This window comes from Amblyomma mixtum, chromosome 2, assembly GCF_055824585.1.
Source record: "Amblyomma mixtum isolate Tamu chromosome 2, ASM5582458v1, whole genome shotgun sequence".
NCBI lineage: Eukaryota > Metazoa > Arthropoda > Arachnida > Ixodida > Ixodidae > Amblyomma > Amblyomma mixtum.
Window position 1 is genome coordinate 194738292 of NC_143013.1, and position 19836 is coordinate 194758127.

Sequence of the window (19836 nt, forward strand, 5' to 3'; positions counted from 1 at the left end):
GCGCCACCAGCGCGAACTGAAGGAACGCCAGGTCACCTCTGAAATGCGGTTGGTCATTGCTGCGCCTGCTAGCGTCAAGTTTCAGGGAGAGTTCGTACACAATCCATTCGTCTATTGCTGCCACGTATGTGATCGATAAAGGCATCTGAAAGAAGGTTAATTATAGTCTATTTACCTGGTACTCGCGACATTCTAGTTTTGGTAGCTAATGTCTCGAGCATAAATAAAAAAAGGGGGAAACAAAAATTAATCTCTGTGCTCCTAAAGTAGACGTCCGCAAAGGAGGTCCAGAGTGTTACTTGGTTGTGTGTGGGATATAAACGACCTACGAACGAGACCAAGCATTGCTTTTGCAAGTCGAACACGGTTCAACCTTAGTTGAAACCGCGCAATTTTTTTTCTAATCTTCTGCATAAGGAGGTATGACTACCCATTGGTACATTTCCTTTCTTGAGAATATACCACGTTCCTCTAAAAGGCCATAGGTCACCTTTTGGCCACAGTACATGGTTGGCCATGTCAAGTTCGCAAGGTCATACTTTTGAGTTCAATAGCCTGTCATCAGCTCGCTGTGATCTGTCATCAGCTAGCTGTAGAACCGCAATACACGCGGTCCTCCCTTTCATTCTTGACGTCATCACTAACATTATTTTTTTGGCGCAATACATCAGCTTCGAACTCTTCGGTTTGAGGAGATAGCAGACGCGCTCAATGTATGCGTTTTTATTAAGCTCTGTTTCAACTTACAAAAAAAAGCACTTTAACTGTCGATAATTGAAAGGAAAGTTCGTACGCTTTATCATGCAGTCTGTTTCGGCCATGGCAACTTGTGGAAGTGACAAGGTGTTTCCACTAATGTTTCTTGCCCGCGAAACTATGCCTTTTTTGACAAGTGGTTTTCCGCTATAATGAAGGACAGAATTATCTACAGTGACTTGGTGTTACCAAAATTCACCTCCTGTTTCTGTGCTCTCCAGCGACATATATGCAGAAGCGAGCCTGGAAAAAAGTTTAGCCGCTCCAAGTAAAGCTTACACCTCTGGGTACTAGCAAACCACACTGCAAATTCGCCGTTCAGTTGTCTTTACACGTGTTGTTTTCATAATACCTGGTAAGACGCTTATGGCGATATCCCTTCGAATGTTCTAAAAAGCTGTATTATGTCTTGAAACGAGGATGAGTTAGCATCTCTTCACTTCACTTCGTTTCGCTTTTTTACCTTAAAGGCCCTCAAGATATGGGGTATTACATAAGGGGTGGGTTACATTAAAAAAGCAGATAGAATAAACAAAGAAAATACGTAAGGTACATAAATTATTCGGTGTTAAAGGTAGTTGCTAAACAGTTCGTCAATGTTCCTAAGCCGCATAAATACCAATAGACCGACTCAGTTCTCTTAACGAAAACTAATACGTTGGAAATATACGGCGCGATATTGATATTTTACTTTATACATATTTTGTGTTCATGAATTCACTAAAAAAATATGTAGGAAATAGGCTCCTGGAATTTCATGCTTGGTATTCGTTATATATTCTTGAAGTTTGGCAAAAATACCTCACTTAAACCATGCTTGGAGCCCATTTCAAATGCGTGAAAAAAATATATGTGGGTTTAGCACCCTATAAATGTATTAAAAGTGTAATTAGTAAATATGAAATAATTAGTCTAAAGTTTACGTCAATTCTAACAAATGGGCAGTCTTTTAAGACGTACTTGCAGCGCACTTCAAGCTGCCATTGAATAGTCACGCATCGAGTTGCGTGAAAGGCATTTGGATGATGGCAATGTATTTAAAGTGTACTTCTGTAAATAAAAAGTTAATTCGGTAAAAATGGGCTTAAATTCTAAGAAATCTGCACTACTTCATCTACTAGACCACTCTAGTTTCGGAAATCTAGTTTCGGAAATGGAATTTGGAGGTTGGCAGTGTTATTAAGGTGTATTTTTGTAAATACCAAGTTAATTCATCCTAAGTGTACTTCAATTCTAACAAATGTGCAGTCCGCGTAAGCATATTTGTAGCACACTTCAAGCAGCGGTTGAACAATCGAGTGCTCCAAATCGCGTATCGGGAAATCCAATTGGATGTTGTCATTGAATTTAAAGTGCACTTTCGTAAATACGCGATTAATTCGTCTAAAGTATAATTAAATAAAAAAAATGGCCAATCCGCGTAAAGATCTTTGCATCACACTTAGAACTGCCGTGAATCAATCTAAGGCTCCAAATCCCATTTCGGGGAGCAGTGAAAACTCACCATTTCGTCTCGTCCTTTCGTTTATGGTACCTTCTATCCGGAAAACAATCAGCACTTATGCACATTGCATGTGGATAACGATTGCATTATACCGGCTAGGGCGCCTCGGGCACCTCCGGGCCCGAACTTGCCAGTGAAAAGGACCTCGACTGGCAAGGCCGACCGGCTCCCTTAGACGCCCATGTGATCGTTGGTTGACAGTTCGACTCCTGGCCGATGCCTGACACAAGCTACGACTAGAAATTCGGTTCTAGATCGTCGCTAGATTGGAAGAGACCAGTATGCCACTTGTGCGACAATTTGGGCCACAGTCTTTCTTCAAAAAAAACGCTTCACTGGGCAACAAGTGTGTCGTCTCTCGGTGAGTATATGCATGTAGCGTTATAAGGCATATAAGGCAAACAAAGTATCATGCTCGTCGGAGCACTTCTTCACTTTCTGCCGGCATTTGCTGTCTGACGACATCCTTCCTGTTCAAATTTCGTCATGCGACCTTACAATGTCATACACCTCTTGATTTTCAACGCGTTTTCTCAGGGTTGGGCTCTGTATGCTTATCGCTTATAGCTGGGTTAGTGATTACTTCTGCTCTTGACAACACTACCCAGTCTCGTCCGGTGAAATCGAATAGTAGACCTTTTTTAAGCCTGAGGGAATACATTTTTATTGCATGAAATGTAAATTTTTATTATATTTTTAATTTGAAGTAATACATTTAATGTTTTTTTAGTATATTTTAATCTATAACAAATATACTAAGCGGGCAAAAGTTGTATTTTGGACGTATTTGTAAGAACGTTCAAAATATTACTCCTAGTATAGAGAGAAAGCATTCGTATTGCAATTAAAGAATAGGGACAAAAATACGAAAAAAACAAGAAATTAATACAATATGTTCGAAATGCATTTTTAGTACATCCTTTTCTCGCTGCACCGAAGAAACTATCCGACTTGTATCACTTGCACTGTGCAGAATAAAAACTTTCGGTTCACTATGTACCCACTCATGTGTTCTCAATGTTTCCTTAACTCAGATCAAGGGAACAAATGCCCTTTGTCTGCAAAGATGCCATCATATAAAAAAGCGGCGTTTGACAAGGCTTGACGTTGCAGATGTGGTTTTATTGCTCGTTGTTTTCTAGAGCACGACACCATGCTTCGTTGCGGTACGGCAAAGAAATAACGAATTTCTGTCAAAACCTAGGGTTCACCTCCTAGGTTAATGCAGAGAGGCAGGGTGTTCGAGGCGCGAAGCTGCCTTGGCAGTTTCTTACTACTAGCCTGTGACACATAGGAATCCTAAGTAATTATGCAAAAGAACAAGTTTCTCACGAACCCGGGTTCTCCGTTCTGGCCCTGGAAGTCATAACGGAAAACGGCGAACAGCTTCTCAGGCTCGTATACTAATCTCCAGCCAGCCAGGCACTTTATTCTCAAGTCATCGATCGCGCTGAGGTAGACCAATGTGTCATCTCCCACTCTCACTGCATCCACAAACAGTTGTGTGTTCTCTTCCTGTAAATGAAAAGATTAGAGATCGCACAGCGTATATTCGCTTGCCTTGTTTCCTCAAAGCTCGAACGGCGTGCGAAAAATTAGAAACGAAGGCAGCTCACATTGCACCTGCTCACTGGCTGGGTAGCTTGGTAAACAGTGCTTTTACATGCGAGAAGGCTATAAGTATAGTAAATGGTGTTCTTTAGTTATTTGGCATATACAGGGTGCTCCACTTAAGACTTTCCACAATTTTTAAAAATGCTTTTTTCAGTCAGAAGAGCGCTTTTTCGGCATAGCATTGCCAGGGAAGTTCTACTTCAGTATGCAGCTAAGGCTTGCTAACTAGCAGACTGGTTAATTTTTATCAAATAGTTAATTTTTTAACTATTACTGTTAGCCTCTTAATTACTAAAGGCATGTTGGCCAGCGTAATTAATATTCTTATCTGTTTTTAGAATTTCGAAAAAGCTGTTAGCCTCGGCACTGCGGCCCAACAAATTTCCGCTATTTCGACGAGTTACGTGCACTGAAAAGGCTGCTTTGCCTGCAAGCGTCCCGAAGCGCCTGTATTTTTCCGCGACGTTGACCAAAATTTCTTCCACCTCAGAGCCGACGGTAGCCGCGTTTTCCAAATTAAAAAAACTGATATGGATATTAATTACGGTGGACTACGTGCCTCTCTATAATTAAGGAGCTTAATAGTAATGGGTAGAAAGTTAACTCTTCAGTACTAGTAAACCGCCTTCCAAGTTAGCACACATTATCTGTATTCTGACGTGCTACAGCGCTGACAATTCTATGTCGAAAAAAGCGCCCTTCTATTAAAACCTATTTCTAAATATTGCGTAAAATCTTAGGTTACACACCCTGTATATTTTGCTTTTGGTAGCAGCAGGCCGACTTGAACAAAAATGGATAGCGCGAGCGTCTTTCCTTCTGACTGCGCTCGGAAAAGTCTGAGAAGTGCATAAACAACAATACCAGTAGAAATAACCGTGGGCCTGCTAGAAAAACAGCGGCGTCGAAGCGTCTTTCAGGGCCGCTGCCTCATGCTGTCGATGGTGTCAATTCCGGCAGTTGCAACTGGTAAAATGTGATGAACCTGTAAACGCTTGACACTGACGCGCTCTTCAAGCTCTGCAAAGGCCTTGTGGTCACATGTCAAGTCTAAGTAACCGCGTTTGGTTGATGTAATTTGCTAATGGTGCGTACACACGCAAGGAGAGCTTGGTGTACAAAATACGTTGGCTGCAGCTGATGCAAGAATGCATTACCCTAGGTTGCACGGAGATTCCCATTCACTCTTTATTTTCTTTAGCTTATTGCCTCCTTATAATCCTTTGTACTATTTCACGCTAGATTCTGAAGGTTAACGCGACCACCAACTGCGCAGGCTAAGCAGCTGTTTTCGGCAAGTCCGGCGTAGTCTTAAATATAGGTCTTCAAAGGTAAAAGGATATATTTTAAGCTACATTAATATCACGAACAATGGACTAATTACTCATTAGCATCCACCCAAACGCAGCCATTATGTTACGTACGAAGGCTTAACTATTAATCATATTTCAACGAAATATTGTCGTTCAAGAAAAATTGGTCCTGGTCCACGGATCGAACCGGGACGATGGCCTGTCCGGCGTAGTCGCTCTACCATAGGAACTAAGCTGGACGACTGGCAGGATGGCGAATTTTTTCAACTACGAAATTTCTGTGGAAGCTGTAGAGTATCCCACCGCACCTATCAAAATTTCCCTAAACTTTGGTCTAATCGTAATATTCTCAAGTCCCTGTGGAGACGCGCTAACCCACTAGGCGGTTGGGAAGGCTTCCAAGAACGTCCTTGGCCGACACCGACGGAGGAGAACTTCGTTGTCCACTCTCTCACAGCCCTCACGTCGTCGTCTTCTGTAGGGCTAGCGTCAATATGAGTTGTGGTGAATGATGGTCGCTAGCAAACTTGTTACCTAACTTCATGACGTTATTTTTAACTGTTTTAAATTGGCCTGATTGTCGCTATACGTTTTTGGGCTAAAAATAGCATATTATCCATATCACTTTTGAGAATATTATTTGAAGAAGCGGACAGCACCGCGGGCGGAACTGACTGAAAATCTGGCTTGGGAGGCGCGACGCGACCCACCGCGCTCGTCTATTGATCCGGAGAACGCGGGTTCGAATTCCAGAGCAGCGGCCGCGTTTCGATGGAGGTCACCGTGTGCTGAGCGATATCAGTGCACGATAAAGATCTTTCCTTTTCTCTTCCTTTCTTTCCTTTCTTTCTTTCCTTCCTTCTTTCTTCCTTTCTTTCTTTCCTTCTTTCTTCCTTTCTTTCCTTCTTCCTTCCTTCCTTTCTCTTCCTTTCTTTCTTTCTCTCTCTCTTTCTTTCTTTCTTTCTTCCTTTCTTCCCTTCTTTCTTTCCTTCTTTCTTTCTTTCTTTCTTTCTTTCTTCCTCTTCCTTTCTCTCTTACTTTCCTTCTTTCTTTCTTTACTTCTTTCTTCCTTTCCTTCTTTCTTCCTTCCTTCCTTCCTTCCCTTCTTTCTTTCCTTCTTTCTTCCTTTCTTCCATTCTATCTTTCTTTCTTACTTTCTTTCTTTCTTTCTCTTCCTTTCTCTTTCTCTTTCCTTCTTTCTTTCCTTTCTTTCTTCCTTTCTTTCTTCCTTCCTTTCTTTTTCTTCCTTTCTCTCTATCTTTCTTTCTATCTTTCTTTCTTCCTTCCTTCCTTCCTTCCTTCCTTTCTTTCTTTCTTTCTTTCTTTCTTTCTTTATTTCTTTCTTCCTTCCTTTCTTCCTTTCTTTCCTTCTTTCTTTCTTCCTTTCTTTCTCTTCCTTTCTTTCTTTCTTTCTTTCTTTCTTTCTTTCTTTCTTTCTTTCTTTCTCTCTTTTCTTCCTTCCTTTCTTTCTTCCTTCCTTTCTTTCTTCCTTCCTTTATTTCTTTCTTTCTTTTCTTGTTTCTTTCTTCCTTCCTTTGTTTCTTTTTCTTCCTTTCTCTCTATTTTTCTTTCTTTCTTTCTTTCTTTCTTTCTTTCTTTCTTTCTTTCTTTCTTTCTTTCTTCCTTCCTTCCTACCTTCCTTCCTTCCTTCCTTCCTACCTTCCTTCCTTCCTACCTTCCTTCCTTCCTTCCTTCCTTCCTTCCTTCCTTCCTTCCTTTCTTTCTTTCTTTCTTTCTTTCTTTCTTTCTTCCTTCCTTTCTTTCTTTCTTTTTCTTCCTTTCTCTCTATCTTTCTATCTTTCTTCCTTCCTTCCTTCCTTACTTCTTTTCTTTCTTTCTTTCTCTATCTTTCTTTCTTTCTTTCCTTCCTTCTTTCTTTCTTTCTTCCTTTCTTTCTTTCTTTCTTTCTTTCTTCCTTCCTTTCTTTCTTTCTTTCTTCCTTTCTTTCTTTCTTTCTTTCTTTCTTTCTTCACTCCCTCCTTTGTACCCCCCTTACGGCGTGGTTCGGGTGTCCACCGAGATATGCTAGACAACTACTGCGCTATTTCCTTCCCTCAAAACCGCTGTTCAAAACCAATTTTTAGGTTCGACGCGAAGCTACACACAAAGGTGGGCGCTTGTGTGCGCGCAACACAAACGCGCGATTTTCGAAAAACGCGTGAGACGATGCCCGAAATTATTGATCCACACCGTTGAGGGTAACACCGTTTTTGGAATCGTAAAAACTCATATGGTCTATCAGTCCAAAAATCTCTCGCTGCAGAGAGGCGCTTATCGTCTATGCCTAAAAAGCTAACGAAAAGAATTAAACTAAGAGGTTTTCCATTTAGCATGACTCCCCGTTTTTCAGATATTCATATCGCTGTCCGTTTCTTTATTGAGTATGCATTACCGCAAAGTGTGCGTTGTCTATCTGCCGGGCAACAATCGCATGAAGGAAGAGGACTGACCGGGCAAACAGCACTCACATGGTCTATTCCTAATTCCTCTCCATCCCGTTTTTTCAGGGCGCTACACCTGAGTGAGCGCCATCGTATGACTGACAGCAGCTTCGAAGTCTCTGGCACATTTTTTTTCTCAGTCTCGCGTATCATTAAAACACGTAAAACACACGACAGACCAAGAACGTATCTTCGATATTGACGCTGTGATGCTTTCAAGTATGGCAAGCGTTACCAAGTAGCGATACTCAAAATGTATCGAAAGATAGTATCGAAGATACATGTGTCTTCGTACTGCCTATGCCTGTATCTAACTGCGGATTAATTAATAAGCCTAGTAGCACACTTTTTGAGTTCGCACCTGGCTAATGAGAATTTTCTGGTAGAAAAGCTCGTTCGAAACAATGTTTAAAACGCGTGTTCGTAAGTGTTATTACGTATGTAACCAAAAAACCAACGTGGTACCCTATGCAATTACCTTGTTATTCCTTGTCGGTGATATATTGTGTTTTGTGCGATTTATTTTTTGGTTAACAATAGGTTTTTCTTTCAGGAAACTTGTTTGAAGTTACTCAGTAGTGTATTCGCATTGATGCCTCCGGCAAAATTGATGTACGCGGGGTGTCGTTGCTGTCGCTGCAGCGGCTATATGATAATGATTTCCGGTGACTTTCTCTTTTTTTGAAATTTCAATGAAATTATCGGAATCTATGGAGCACTATTCAACGCGATGCTCGATGCTGTGTACTCTGTGGATGTTCGCATTTCGATTTTTAAGGAAGAGTTGGCTGTAGTAAAGCGCGAAAACGCCTTTTGTTCGCGTTACCTTAGATTGGGTGATTGAAATCAAAACTTCAAATAAATGAAAATATTTTTTTCTTATGCTGCTCTGTTCTTTTTTTTATGCCAACTAGTACCATTTTAACCGCTTGTCTAGATATTGAATGCTGGACCACTATGTGCCTACCTTGGCTTGTATGCAGTGGTCTCTTAATCGTATGGACGCTATTTGAAACGTACTCTTCGCTAGGCACTCAGCAGCTGGCAGTGCAAACAAAATTCTTTCTTACACGTACACATTAAAGATCACGGATCATATGCTTGTTTTCGTCAGGTATCGCTGTTATGTGCGGCGTCATCACGCATCAGATTTGTGTACGGCAGCTGCGGCACTCCCTCGCGAAATGTTGGCGCTCGAAAGGCAGCTGAAATCTGCATAAGCGATACGTGCGGATCCGATTAGGCGCAGCGGTCACTCCTTTACAGAAACTCATGACTCGACTTTGTTCATCTTGTGACTTAATATCAGCCCCCTCCCTCCTTCCTCCTCAATCCCAGCACAGAGTGCTAGGCAGGAGAGCTTTAGCTCAGGCCGATTCCTCGACCTTTCTTCTGCCGTATATAAAAATTTGAGATTATCATTTTAAGTCAAAGTGCTTTTCTTTAGTTGTTGAGGAGATTTTGAAATATCTTGCTTAATTTATTGGTTGCATCTGGTGTGGTGTTTTTTTTGAGACCTAAAAAAGCATTCTAAATATAAAAGTCCCTAACGCCTGCACTCTTTCCCTGCTATGTTGTGGCGCCCTCAGTCTTGCTCTTAACGCAAAAATATCATACTACGCATCAGGAACGAGGCCTGGCGTTGTCGCGGTCGAGCGCAAAATGGGTAATGAAAAAACCCACATAACCCAGATAAGGTGCGGAGAATTTAACCCAGAACTCACAGATTGCAAGCTAAGCACGTAACCCATGCGTCGAAAAAATAGGTTCCCTTGCAGAGAATAAAGCTGAGCCTACTATATGCTATGATACGACTGTTTGCTAATGAGTAGGAGTGCGATTAAAAAGAAAGGGATTTTTTTTATAAATCCTCAAAATAAACAAAGAACAATGCCTTCGCACAAAAAGCACGTAAGTAGTCCGAAGTGTACTCCACAATTTTTACGAGTGAAGCGTGGTGGATCACTGTGCCGTGGTAAGCAGCCTAGCTGCTGTCAGCATCGGCGGAGATTTCGCCAGCACATTCGCCCGAAACGTAAAAGGCGCGCTCCGCCGTCTCCGATTAGTGATAGGCCGGTCATACAAAAGCCCAGTGAGACGAAAATGATTTTCTTTATCCCAAAGAGAAAACTGAAAAAGTGAATGAAAGCGATGAAGTCTTCCAGTTCGAAGTAGCAATTCATTAATTTTTTTTTATGATGCCATTGGGCAGACCGGCAAACGTTCACAAGGGCACAATCAGAATGCAATCAAACTTCATGCAAAACACAAATGAATAGCCTTAAAATATGGTCACGTGAGAGCGTACTTCGTTGTTTTGCTTTCATATCCAAATGATTTCATGGCATGCCGTTAAAAAGGGTCACATAGCAGGTGCGTTTCTAGCTCAAAATTATTCCGCTTTTTCAGGTCCCCCTCTAAAACTTTACACAATGTAATTGGTCCCAAACTGAAAACCTAATAATTTGCTCATCTGCTAACCAATTAGGTGGTATTTAAAGAATACACTCCGAGTTTCGCAAATATTCTGCAGTTTCTGTGACGCACGTTGGGCGCAGCACGTTTTACTTCGACTGTGACTTAAGTAATGTGACATGCCCCGCATATGACGTGGGCGACAGAAATAAAGAAAAATGAGCGCCTTAAACGCATCCGGTAACGCTGGAAAAATACGGTGAACCACAAAAGGGGCGACAAGTCTCTGACAGAAGAGCTGCGATGGTTCCTAACGTTCTATACGCGTGCTGCATCATGCCTCGCCGTCCGCTGTTTGGTGCAAAGACCTGCACTGAGTCCAGAAGCATCCAGGTAATCCCTGAATGCTGAATGCTGACATTACAAACAACGAAATCATTCGTGGTGCACATTCATACAACATATACAGGCATGATCGCATTGAAAAAAGAGGCGGTGGCGTCCTTTTAGGCCTAAAGAGAACAATAACATCATACGTAATTAACACCGATTCACATCTGGAAATTGTCTGGGCCGCCTGCCTACTATCTTCCACTAGGATTCTGATAGGCGCTTGTTACCGCCCGCCAGATTCTAGTCATTCTTTCATTAATGAATTGCGTATCAGTATTACTAAAGCAACAGAGTTATGTCCTGCTCATAGCATCTGTCTCATCGGAGATTTTAATTTTCCTTCAATCAACTGGGCTCAACTATCATCATCTTGTCATATTTCCACAGAATTTTGTAACCTGACGCTTGATTTCAACCTGTTCCAGGTTGTAAACGAACCTACACGCGACACTAACATACTAGATTTGATACTGACTACAGCACCGGAAACGATAGGATCAGTAACTCATTTAAAGGGATTCAGCGATCATCATTTACTTCAGCTAAGTATTGACATCCCGGTTCAGTTTATGGGCTATGTGACAAAAAAGATTCATGATTATAAAAAGGCTAATTTCACAACTATCAACACAGAACTAGAAACCTTCTTTTATCACACATTTCTACCTTCAATTAACAACCGATGCGTTGAGGAAAACTGGATACTTTTTAGAGATAAGATTTCATATTTGATCAACCGGTTTGTCCCTGTGATCAAAATAACTAAAGATAAATCTAATCCCTGGTTTACTAGAAGGCTTAAACAACTAAGGAACAAGAAAAAGCGGCTATACCGGAATGCTAAGCGTTCCTGTACCATTTCTGCGTGGAATAAGTACATTGACGCACTAAAACTCTATTGCTCCGCCTTATCTGCTGCAAAAGACAAATATTTTTCTCATGATCTTCCAGCCCTTTTGAAAACTAACCCCAAAAAGTTCTGGAAACAAGTATGCCCTGAGCGTGATGATAGTTCCATCTCTCTACAAAGTAACAACACCCCCATCCCAGACAACGAGTGCCCCTCAATATTTAACACCTTCTTTTCATCTGTGTTCTCTTCTGAAGATCATTCTACCCTTCCGGAAGTTCCCGATCTTAATTACCGCTACATGACACCTATTCAGATAAGTGAAGAAGGCACCACGTGTCTCATAAATTCTCTGAAGGTATCTACTTCGGCTGGTGTTGACGGCATTAATTCAAAAATTTTAAAAAATACAGTTCCAGTGGCAAGCAAAATTTTATTTCACATTTTTCAGCAATCATTAACTACAGGAATACTACCCTCAGACTGGAAGATAGCTAAAATAGTGCCAATTTTTAAATCTGGAAACAAAAACTCAGCTGAAAATTACCGTCCTATATCTCTCACGTGCATCTGCTGCAAAGTGCTGGAACATATAATTTCATCGCATGTCTTCAGTCATCTTGAGCAGAATAACTTTTTTTACACTAATCAACACGGGTTTAGAAAGGGTCGCTCCTGCGAAACACAGTTATTCGAACTAACTACTGATTTGCATTTTAATATGAACGATAACCTTCAAACTGACTGTATATTCCTTGATTTTGCCAAAGCGTTTGACCGCGTAGCTCACTGCCGCATGATTTCGAAATTATCATCACTCCGTCTAGACACGCTAACTTTAACATGGCTTCGTAACTTCCTCTCGCATCGCCAACAGTTTGTATTTGTTAATAATCTGTCCTCTAACCTTTCCCCAGTTAACTCCGGTGTACCGCAGGGCAGTGTGCTTGGTCCCTTATTATTCCTTATTTATATCAATGATTTACCTAATAACATAACTTCCGGTATGCGAATTTTCGCGGATGATTGCATTATATACCGCCCTATTAGATCTACTAATGACCACCTGGCGCTCCAATCAGACCTTCTTACTATTAACGACTGGTGCAACTCATGGTTAATGACTCTTAATGTATCAAAGTGCAAAGTCATCTCCTTCACGCGTAAAAATAACATATCTAGCTATACATACCGTATTCAAAATGATCTACTCTCTCACGTATCACATTACAAATACCTTGGCGTTAACCTTTCTTCAGATCTTTCATGGTCATACCATATCTCATCCATATGTGCCGTCGCCTCAAAGTCATTAGGATACCTACGCCGTAATCTCCGAAATTCACCATCTAATATTCGAAAACTAGCATACCTCACTTTTGTTCGTCCACAACTTGAATTTGCTTCTCCCATTTGGTCTCCCTATCATAAGAACATGATCATCGCGTTAGAATCTATCCAAAACAGGGCAGCGCGATTCATTTCACGAAACTATAACTACCGTTCAAGCGTCACTCAGATTAAAACAGATCTTTCTCTACAATCATTAAGCACGCGCCGTGACATCGCTCTCCTAACACTATTTCACAAATATGCGCACTTCAATAGAACTACTTCATTTCAACTCGATGTCTCATCCCGCACGTCGAAAAGATTATATAATCAGTTTAGTTTTGCAAGAATATATGGTGACACATTGGCTTTCAATTCATCTGCACTATCACGAGCCATCAGATTATGGAATGATCTGCCAGACAACATCGCTTCCGCGTCTAATCTAGAATCTTTCCATTCTCAACTGATCACATATTTCACTGAAACCGTCAATTAGCACACCTACGTTCAAGTCTATTTTTTTTTGTTCTTTGCATTGCTGCTACACTCGTGCTATTCGGATGTTTTCTTACTTATGTTTGCCTGCCTTGTTTCCGTGTTTGCCTTAATCGCGCTATTTTGTTCCCACGTTCGGTGAGCACATTATCCTTTATTGTAGTGATTTATTTTGTGTCGCATATTCTTTTTTTATCTTTTCCTGTTGTTATTTCTGCGTCGTTTCTTCTTCTCCACTAATTTGTTGATATATTGTTTATCATGACTGCATGTTTCTGTTTTGTTTCCTTAGGTTATTAATGCACTGTATAGATTTATTTCTTTTTTATCATGGTCATATGTTTCCTTTTGTTTCCTCTGGTTTTAATGCACTGTGTTATATTTTTTTTCGCCCCCCTTACACAATGCCCAGTGGGCCTGTAAGGTATTTCAAATAAATAAATAAATAATCTGCGGTTCGGGGTGGACTACTACCGAACTAACGGCAAGCATACGTCGCGTACACATAACAGGCGACTTTTTTAAAGTCTTCGACAGAATACTCTCCAGATGGAACATGGGGACTGCAGTTCCTCCTCAGTTTTCTGTCCAACCTAGCATTGAGACCAGCTGAAGGCATTTACGCAACTTGCCAGAGTCGCCTTGCTATCTGATCACGTGTTAGTGTTCTTTCTCTTGCGCTCCCTGTGGGTTAAGCCGGCGTTGACGCGGTTTACCCCTAACAGACCACTGCTGTGCGCCCATCATCCTGTTTAGGAAGAATGAATGGTCGACGTCAGCTTCTTTTGCATTCGGTTTCGCGCACAGAGCTGCCGTTATTGAGAAGTCCAAACACTGGTAGCGGCTCCATCTCACAGTTCGATTCATATGCAGGGAGCGCCTCGATTTGGCCTGTTTGGCCAGAAACCTTCCAAAAGCTTCATGTTGGGACTTAGCCCTCTTCATTTGAACCAGAAAAATAAAAATAAAAATGCCTAGAACATACATATTCAACGAGAGTCACAGACTCTTCTACTTAATCACTTCATGAATTCATTGATGCATCGGGTAAGAAAAAAAACAGAAAGACAAGCGCGTATACCTCGCGCACACAAAAGATAATTTAAGTCAGCGTATTTCTCTCTTTCCTGTTGCTTATTCGATTTTACAACGGAAAGAATACCAATAAAGTGGTCCCAGTTATAGTAACTCGAATTCGAAAGACGTCCCAGATTGCAGGAGAAATCTTGTGACGAGGAGTGTGCGCTCGCTCACTGGGTCTTACATTTCAGTCCTTTCGAGACCTCTGCGCGCCTATTTGAAAACATGAAGGTAATTGCAATTTATACTGACCGATATCTCGTCGCCCAAACTGGCTGACGCGGTGAAGGCGACCAGCAAAGCTGTCATAAGCCGGAGCGTCCTGGCGGGAACTCAGAGGCTGTATCTACATAGACTGGACGAGCAAGCTGGCGCGTAACTTTCATACAAATCCCCGTGCCGTTTAGGCGTTTGATGGCTGGTTAAGCTTGCCTGCCTTTTTGTTATTGTATGCCCGCTGAAATAAAAGTAGCATTGCGAAGCGGTGACGAGTGTTTTTTGGTTACGTTTTATGCCACATAGGAAGCTGAGGCCGTCATGCGCTTAGCACACGGAATATATGAAAAGTTTTTTGCTGAAATTTATAGGGCTGTGAAAAATCATGGTTGGTGTAGAGGGCCTAAAACGTTAGTACTGCCGAGTGACCACGCAGAAAAAAAAAACATTTAGAGGCGCTATTAGAGCGTTGGGTAACGTCGGCAGTTATCCTAGGCTTGCTAATGATCTTGCCAAGACTTTCCAAGGCTTGCCAACGAGCCAAATAAAGACCTCAGCCTTCTTCTCAGGAATAAGAAAGAGGCTAGGGTCGACCAGAAAATTGCATTATGTCCAGAAAAATTGCAGAAAAATTTCATTATCTCCTAGAAGCAGTGCGGAATGAAAAACAGTGTATGTGTTATAAAATTAAATAAAGCACTTTTTCGTTACTTTTTCGAAATTCGCACAAGTGAATAAAATGTGGTTAACCGTAAGTTCATCTCCGCAATCTTCGAAAAAGCTTTGTCTTGTTTTGTGAGCGAGAAGTTGTGCGTAAGCGGTGTATCGCCTATTCGGAGACGACAGAGAATCACTTCCTTGAAAAGTTCCTGCTGCAAAGATGGTTTCCATTCACCTAAAACCGGCTTCATCAAGTGTAGCTTATTATTTAGTATATTGTTCCAAGCCGACTCAAATTTTCCCCTTGATTTCTGTTGTACTAAGTTCATGCAATTCTTGCAATTCTTATTTTCTTCCCAAGAGCTTGAGCAGCGCACAAATCTGCTCTCTCGTTGTCTTTTATTCCGACATGACTTGGGACCTAGCAGAGTATTAAATTTTGCCCTCGAGCTGTGCCTATTATCATGTTGCGTATGATGTCGCCAAGTAGCGGAGTGACTGCATTTCTAGAGTGAAGAGCTGTAAGTTCAATTAGGGAGCCTGTATAAATAATACTGTTTGTGTGGTTCTCGTTTACTATTTTTTCTATGGCCACACAGACTGCGCAGCATTCTGCAGTGAAGATGGATGCGCACTGGGCAAGTCGTACTGTGTACTCTGAATTCCCTCGCACTGCTGCACTTCCTACATAAACATCCGTTTTCAAACCATCAGTATAAAAATATGTGAAGTCACCGTGTTTTTTCTCGAGTGCAAAAAAAAAAATAAGTGGTTGTGGAGTCTGTTTTTTGAGGAACTGTGTAAGAATGAGATCACAAATTGCAGGAAAATTGTACCAGGAAGGTAGTGGATCTCGTCTTAGGGCAATATCAGGTAATGTGTCCTGTATATTCAGATTCTGGCATATACCTTCGAATATCAGGACCTGGTAGCTTTCCCTGGTAGCGTGGCCTGGTAGCTAGAGGTTTGTTGGTAAATATTATGCTAGAAGGACATTTCGTTATTACTCGAGAGCAAATGTGTTTTGGTAGATATCTTGATTTAAAGACATATGCACAAGATAAAGCGGTTCTTATGATTTCAAGTTTTCAAGCGGTTCTTCTGATTTATGAGGTTCATCTATGCGTTTTATTCGTACATTACGGGCCCGTGCGGCACATGCATCGGAACTCTCGTTCCCGCTGATTCCCACTTGACTAGGGACACAGCATAACTTTCCTGTATGTCTATGTTTGATCCTGTTATGGGTTGAACTGCATTTCTGGAGTTTAGAGCTTTAATTACGCTGAGGAAATTTGTGTAGATAGCACTATGTTTTTCTTCATAACTGCAATAGCCACGACGCAACCTTCTGCCGTGAAAACTGTTGCGCACTGAGGTAGTCCGACTATTTTTTCTTCTTTCCCTAGTATTACTGCCCTTTCAACGTAGTGTGCGGTGTTAGAGTCGTCTGTATAAAAATCTGTGTAATTCTACTTTTCCTTCACTACCAAATTACTCCTACAGTATATATTCTTGTGGAGTTTGCCTTTTGTAGATTGTCAATGCAAGATTGTCAATGCCTTTTGTCGATGCAAGATTGCATACACAAGGAAAGGTGCACCAAGGTGTGTGGGGTCTCGGGACAATATTGGCCAGTTTGTTCAGTATGCCTAATTCTTCACATTTTTCTCCAAAGCGAAGGAGAAGCGGTCTGATTGCTTGAGGTTTTTTGTTAAACTGTAGTTTGGTTGGTTGGCTTATGGGTTTTAACGTCCCAAAGCGACTCAGGCTATGAGAGACGCCGTAGTGAAGGGCTCCGGAAATTTCGACCACCTGGGGTTCTTTAACGTGCACTGGCATCGCACAGTACACGGGTCTCTACAATTTCTCCTCCAAAGAAATTCGTAGTTTGGATAGGCACTTTGTGACTGAGAGGTGTCAGAGATGTTTGGGTAGTGGACGAGTGTTTAGGACGTATGTGAATGTCAGCATGGTTCTTCTGTCTTCGAGGGGTGGTTCATTGCATTCTACGTAGAGACTATTTATGGCGATGCCCTGTATGCTCCACTTGAAAGCCGCAGACCTGAGTTATGTATTGGGTTCAATCTCTTTTGGTAGGATGGCCTAGCGGAACTGTGCACTATGCACCCCTAATCTAGGCAAGATCGTATACAGGGTGTTTCACCTAAGACTTTCTGCAATTTTTAAAAATAAGCTATTTGAATTAGATGCGCGCTTTTTCTGCCATAGCATTGTCAGTGGTGTAGTACATTATAATGTAGCTAAGACGTGCTAACTAGCAGGCTTGTTAACCAATATTTAATAGTTAACTTTTAAACTATTACCGTTGGGCTCCTTAATTATTGAGAGGCATGTAGCCCACCGTAAGTAATGTCCATATCCATTTTTAGAATTTCGAGAACGCGATTATCCTCGGCGCTGTGGCCCAACAAACTTTGGCTATTTCGACGAGTTAGGTTCACTGGAGAGGTTGCTTTGCCTGCAAGCTTCTCAAACCGCATGTATTTTGGCGCGATGTAGGCGAAATTTGTTGGGCCACAGCGCCGAGGATAATCGCGTTCTCGAAATTCTAAAAAGGGATATGGACATTACTTACGGTGGGCTGCATGCCTCTCAATAATTAAGGAGCCCAACGACAATAGTTTAAAAGTTAACTATTAAATATTGGTTAACAAGCCTGCTAGTTAGCACGTATTAGTTGAATTATGATGTACTACACCACTGACAATGCTATGACAGAAAAAGCGTGCATCTAATTCAAATAGCTTATTTTATTAATTGCAGAAAGTCTTAGATGAAACACCCTGTATAAAGATCTGGTATACAAATGGTCTTCGCTCAATAAAGCTTATTGACAGAACAGCATACGTCCCATTCCCTCACTACGTCGGTGCTCATTTTTCGCGCTCTGATGTCTTTCCAAAACCTCCACAAACAAGCCGGGCTACAAGTATGTAGTAATGTCATTGATAATTGACTGATAGAAATGAACGAGGACCCGAAACAGAACCTTGGGGTACAACCATTAACAATGACAGTTCTGTCTTAGCGAAAGGCGTTCAGCTATCCAGTTGATTACGCTGTCATTAAGTTAATATCTACGTAGCTCGGAAATTAGAGGGTAATGAGGAAAAACAGCAATCGTTTTCCCGATGTGTAAAAAACAGTAAGTTAGCTTGTATCAACTGCCACCGCTAAACCATCCCTCAATGCAAGCAGTTCCGTTGAACGCAAAAAACCTTGTGGGAATCCGGCTTGGCTAGCATGTAGATGATTATACTTAGTCAGATGGCACATAATCCACCTATAAAGAACATTTTACATTGTTTTACACACTATACTTGTCAATGACACCGGCCTGCAATTCTGAACGCGGTTTCTTGGTCCCCTTTTGTGTATAGGTACAAGACGAGCCAATTTACAATCACTTCGCGACGTGCTTTCAAGCAAGCTAATTTGAAATAAAAGCAAAAAATGCCGAAATAATGTACTGAACTGTTAGCTATTTTCGCTACAGGGCTGTTCTGTGGAACAGATGCCTTGTTATCCTTAATGCCTTATAGAAGTTTCTCAATACCCATCAAACTGAGCCGCCGCGGTGGCTCAGTGGTTATGGTGCTCGGCTGCTGACCTGAAAGACGCGGGTTCGATCCCGGCCGCGGCGGTTGAATTTCTTTGGAGGAGAAATTCTAGAGGCCCGTGTACGGTGCGATGTCAGTGCACGTTAAAGAACCCCAGGTGGTCGAAATTTCCGGAGCCCTCCACTACGGCGTCTCTCATAGCCTTAGTCGCATTGGGACGTTAAACCCCATAAACCAAGCAACCAAACCAAACCATCACACTGAAAATTGCAGCATAAAATCTGCTACCATCATGGAAACCGCATGAACCGTGTGGGAGTAGAAGACGTTGAAAAGAGAAGAAAAATAACTACTCAACAATTAAGCTTTATATTCATCGTCATCAGCTATTCAATCAAGATCTGTTAAAGGAGCAATAAAGTTACTGTCTCTGCCGACAAGTCTCCAGAAGTCTTTAGAATCATCAACGAGTTTCGCACGAAGGTTTTGAAAACAAGATTTCTTTGCCGGAATTGACGTGTTTTAAAAATCACGTGCCGCTTATTAAAGCTATATTGCTTATCGTAACTGTCTGTACATAGTGCCAGAGGAAGAGTGAAGTAAGTTAAATTTATACTGAAAAAGGCAGAGGCATCGGCCAGAGCTGTAACTCTCCTACCTAGCACTCTGTGCTGGGATAAAATAGGAAGGATAGAGAGCCTGGTGACAAGTGACAAGATGAACAAAGTCGCGTCAGGAGTACTATGTGCAACGGAGTGGCCGCTGTACTTAATCGGATCCGCGCGAATCGTTGGCATTGCATTCAGCTGCCTTTTGAAGGCCAACGCTTCGCGAGTGAGTGCCGCAGCTGCCCCATGCGAATCTGATGCGTGATTAGGCCATGCATACCAGCGATACCTGCAGAAAACAAGGCCATAATTCGCGATCTTTAATGTGCACGTGCAGGAAAGAATTTTGTTTTGACTGCAAGCTGCTCAGTACATAGTGAAAAGAATGTTTCGAATAGTGTCCATACGATTAAATCACCAGTGCATACAGGCCCAGCTTGACATGTTGTGGTCCAGCATTCAATGTCTAGACGAGAGGTTAAAATATTTTTCGTTGCTATGACACATTGAAGAACGAAGCAGCATGTGAAAAAATATTTGCGTTTAATTTATGCGTTGTTCTGATTTACATC